The 5159-nt window shown below is 39.9% G+C and overlaps 1 pseudogene; it reads left to right on the forward strand.

Moving 5' to 3' along the window:
* The first annotated feature begins 2666 nt into the window (after window positions 1-2666).
* LOC101631185 lies at window positions 2667-4742 on the forward strand (annotated as a pseudogene).
* The last annotated feature ends 417 nt before the right edge of the window (window positions 4743-5159 follow it).

Consider the following 5159-nt stretch of genomic DNA (forward strand, 5'->3'; position numbering starts at 1 on the left):
CTATGTTGCTAAATGCAAAATCTGGCAGAGTATCTAAACGTTCATTCTTTTGAGAGGGAGAAAGGTGAAGGCTTTCTTCTCTCTCCCTTAAGAACAAGGTTAAATGAAACATTTACAAGTTTGCAAAAAACTCATTTTATTTATCCCAGAGCTTCCTATGTAACCCATCATCTGAATATTGTTATAAAATATCCTGGCAGCTGAATAATCATAGCAATAACATTTGCAGTGTTTTATTTCACATGCCAAAATCATTTGATGATACATCTCTTGGGGGTGGGGAGTGTTAAGTTAGATTTAATAAGCAAGATGGCAAACTTTATAGCTACTAGCCACATATGAAAGTGGAAAAGTTGTGCAAGGGTGAATTTTTCACAGGTCTTTTATGAAAGTGAGAGCATCATACAAGGCAAGGGACTAGTGTTTACTATACACCTGCTTGGTGTCAGCTGTGCTGCTGAGAACGAGCCATCCTTTCTCTCAACTTTTCAAATAGTCTCCTGGTAACCTAGGGTTCATTTCTAATCTAATTATGAAGAACAGCTAGAGAGATAGATTGAAGTGGCTGGTTCTGATGACCAAGGTCTCATACCATCTGAACATACATTTAATGGTCTACCCTGTACTCTGTTTCAACAGAGTTGGAGCTCAATTCTCATTATAGCAAGTATTCAAACAGGCATTAGAAAATCATGTGGAGGGCCCTCCCTGGTGACAAGGCGGGATAAAGAGCAGCACTGTGAAGCTTATCTGAAGCCACTGCAGCATGAGTTTGATCCCCGGTCAGGGAGGTGATCCACATGGTGTGGCAGACCTCTCCTGACCCACCCCCTGCTCCCTTCAACAGTATATTTAAGTACATCTGCCTATTATGTTCCCCACTCTGTCTCTGGTGAATCCTTCCAAACACTCTGGTCTGTACCCCAGTTCTTGTATGCATTAATAAATAATTCTTTAAAAAAATCACGTGAAGGGTATTTTATTGAAATATTAATAAACATCTGCTGGGGAATCAGTTAGATGAACTTCAATGTGACCTAATCTCAAAATTACTGATTTGTCAATAAATAAAAAACAAAACAAAAACAAACCATCACAACAGCCTTTACTATAATAGTGACATTTGTGACCAAGAACCAGTCTTCCCAACTGTCACAGCAATGTAAGATGTTACTCATCTTGCCCATGCCAGAGCAACCTGCATTCAATTATGTAAAACCATTGACTTCCAATGTCTTTCTCAGTACCTCTTGGCTTTGTTTAGAAAGTCAACTTTATCAACCATATCGGTTTCTTTTTTTTCTTTTTTTTTTTTAAAGATTTATTTATTTATGCATACAGAACGGGGGTACAGGCCAGAGGCTCGGGGTGGTGAGAGGTTTCACAGAGACAGAGTGGGGAGCAGAACAGGTAGATCGACGAAGTACACTGCTGAGGGGAGCAGCGGGCGGGTCAGGAGAGGTCTGCCACACCATGTGGTCACCTCCGGGGCAGGCGGGAATCGAACTCATGCGGAAGTGGCTTTAGCTTCTCAGTGCAGTGCTTTAACCCGCTGCGCCACCAGGGAGGGCCTCAGTTTCTTTTATGCCATCTACTTCTTTCAGCTTACCATCCATTAAAGTAATCTATATTCTTCTCTCACTTCTTTTCTATCATGCAGCAAAAGGATGCTGTCTAATCCTTCATATCAAGTGTTTTGCAGATTGCCAGAAGCAAAGATCATAAAAGAGGGATGCTTCCTAGGACCTTGGGGATGGTAGTAACAGTATACCAAGAATACATGTTTCAATTATATGTTTTGTGGATGGTTCTATCATTCTGCTGGTGTAGAGAACAGAAGGGGAAAGCAAGTGAGCTAAGTTTCAGACATGCTGAGTGAGAAGTTTCTGTGGGAATCCAAGGTAGAGCTGGCTAGTAGACAGGAAAACTGATAAAAAAGAACATAGTGGAAACTTTAGAATTGAAATGATACAAAGACTCTTTAAACATGATTTGAATTGAGCTGCTTACAACTTTCCTGTTATATAACTGAATGCCTAGACATTGCAAGATGTCTGAGACATACTGAGACATACTGGGAAAACTGCTGTCATTGAGGAATTAAGAGTTATATTGGCATTACCAACTACTTTCATTGTTGGAAGCAGATCTCATGGCAAAATACACTAATTATCGCTCAGGTCACCAAAACTAACTAGAAAGTCACATTCACATACTCTAGATTAGAATCACATTGATTCATGTAGCAATATGAATTATATCCCAGGGTGAAATTATTTATATTTATTAAATGCAGTGAGTTTGACAGATAAAATTTTTCAAGGCAGAAGAACCATAGGAAAAGAAAATAAAAATTAAACTCATAAAAGGGGCTCAATGAGTAAATGAATTAAGCTTTACATATAATTAAGTTGTAGTAAAAGTAAGATTAAAGATATTGAGGATCAACTTTCTAGAAAATGTTGAACAGAGGAGAGGAAAGATATAGGCTAGAGATTTGTAGATAGATAGGCAGACATCCCCACCCCCCCAGAGATAAACTATACCTTTCTTACCATAATTGCTTCTAAAAATCCAAATATAAAACGCAGCATGCAGTCTGTTTGATAAAAGAACTGGGTTTTAAAATATTGAGCCCAGAATACTAGAAATCTCATGAATCCAATATGGCGTATGAAGGGTAAATACAAAAAGGTAAATAGCATTAGGATATTCATCAAAGAAGGGGGAGAAGAGAAAATTGGGAACATGTGTCATTTCAAATCTCCCATAACCAATAAAATAACATTGTAGCAGAGCCAAGAGATGTTTTTATAAAACTCCAAAATTGCACAGAATAGCTGAAGAATCCCAGGTTTTGTGACCATGGTAGACTGAAAGTTCAATCATTTAGGAAACTTAGTTTTTTTGTAGTGCCCTTTCCCCCTCCTGCATCAACATAAAGCCCCCAGCTAGAATCTTCTGGCTTCTAAAACAGTGAGTCAAGCATAGTACAAAGACCAAGGACATTTAGTAAGCAATGGGTGCAGGAAGCTACTTTGACAAGTGGTGTGGAGCTGGGCCCCACAGGAGTGAGATTGGAAACGGTAGTTTTTGTTGGCAAACTTTAGTCTTAAGCTCTTTGTGTCTTGGATGCTAGGGGAGACCAAGAGATTTCCCAATGTGATAGAGTAATGTAAAAGAAACCATATACCTTGGCAGGCCTTAAGTATTCTGTATTCCCCTAGAGGCCAACAAGCTTTTGCATGCACACACACACACACACACACACACCCAGAGCCAGCATGCCTTAGCTATTTACATATCACTCTGAACTATTTTAGCCCCTCCTTTTTCCTCCTATTCCAGTGTCATGTCCATAAAAGAACACTTAAGTATGTGATTCTTTTGAATTTGGATTGTGTGGTCAATGGAAACCACTGTTTTAAATTCCCTGGAAACATGGGTCATGGATACTATATTTAAATAAATCTCAGAGTCATCAGGTGGCTGGATTTTTCCACCAATATTTTCACCTTGTGTTGAGTGATTCATATACACACCCCTGGTCCCTCCCCATTTTCTGGAAGCAAATGCATCACAATTCCTATGCTTTGACCCACACACTTTCAGAATGATGTCAGAGCCCATGATGTTTCACTTTTTGAGAGAATTTTCCATCTGGGTTAAAAACAAAGTAAAGAGAAAGGGAGCAGGGTAAGATGTAGTCTCAGCATGGACAGTTTAGATTGAGACAAGGTTCTTAGTTTTCATTGGGCTATGTCTGCCTGCCTGGTGATGCTGCCAGCAGACCATGAGAGTGGGAGTGGAGACCAGGTGGCTGGGCAGAATCTTAAAAAGACTTAGGGGGCAACACCCAGGATGTGACCATCTCTGACGTGGGGCATATTGAGTTTTCTCTAGGAAGTGACACCTCAGCGAACTATATTTTGTACCTAATGTAAGGCCACCACAGTATGGGGATGGAGCTCTTCTTCCTGTCTCTGTCTGAGTTTAGTGACCCAGAGAGTTCAGCAGCTGTGTGTGCTTTTACCAAGGTCCAAAGGGACAAGATTTTTATGAACCAAACCACAGGTCACTCCCTTGTCAGCACAGAAGAAAGTGAACACTCTGCTCTCCGATTTAGGAGTGTTTAAAGTTCTGTTTGTGGTTCAGCTGCTGAATCATGACCACCTTGGGCCTCATTACCTCACCTTCCTGTGATCAAATCTATAACCCTTGGTAAAAGGCACTGCATGGGAGAACTAGTTCTTACCTTTTAGCTGAGGCAGACCATTTTTCAAATGCCCTGTCTGTTTCCATATAAAATAACTTATGGTTGAAATAATGTTCTGACCCATGTTTTCTCTTCTTTGGGAAACACCAAGCTAAATTAATGCTTTGGACTTGTGTGCTCATTCGGTGTGGGCCTGGTACCTCTTGTAAAGCAGCAGCTGGCGACGCTCCTGTGCTTGCTGTGCCAATGAAAAGCCGAGGGAAGAAACCAAGACTGACAACAATGATCACATTCATTTGAAGGGAGTGGGTCAAGGTAGTTCTATGGCGCATTTTAAGATTAGGGCACACACATCATTTAGTGACCTAATGAAAACTAAAACAAAACACAGGGCTCATCAATGAGGTGGATCAGATTTGACTTTGATAGGCAGCCAATTGACCAAATAGACACACCTGTACAGCTGGAAATGGAGGATGGAGACACAATGGATGTATTTGGGCAGTAGACAGGAGTTTTCTACTAGAAAGGGAACTGGCTGCTTGACTCCAGCACTCTGTTACAAATCCAGACCAAAATATACTCTCAATTAGAAAACTGCAATTTGCTTCTGCCACATCCTAACTACTACAATATAGTTTTTCATTATCATCTTCAACCATCACTTTAACGTACATAAAGTAACTGGTGCATATGCACAAGCATGTAGCATTTTTCTTAACAAAAAATGCCAGTGAGATGTTTTGATTGACATGAAATGGAGATGAGGTGGGGAAAAATATTGGTTCTGTGAAAGTAACCCTTTCTCCATGAGTGGCGTGTTTATTTGGCTCTTTCTACTTCAGTTATTTTGCTCTCAATATTTAACAACAGCAACAAAAATTTTTGAATACTCATTTTATGAGAGTATCAATCATTGTAAAATTTAAACAATTTGCAATTT

The sequence above is a fragment of the Condylura cristata genome, unplaced genomic scaffold, assembly GCF_000260355.1.
Source record: "Condylura cristata isolate star-nosed mole 26May11 unplaced genomic scaffold, ConCri1.0 scaffold00006, whole genome shotgun sequence".
Taxonomy (NCBI): domain Eukaryota; kingdom Metazoa; phylum Chordata; class Mammalia; order Eulipotyphla; family Talpidae; genus Condylura; species Condylura cristata.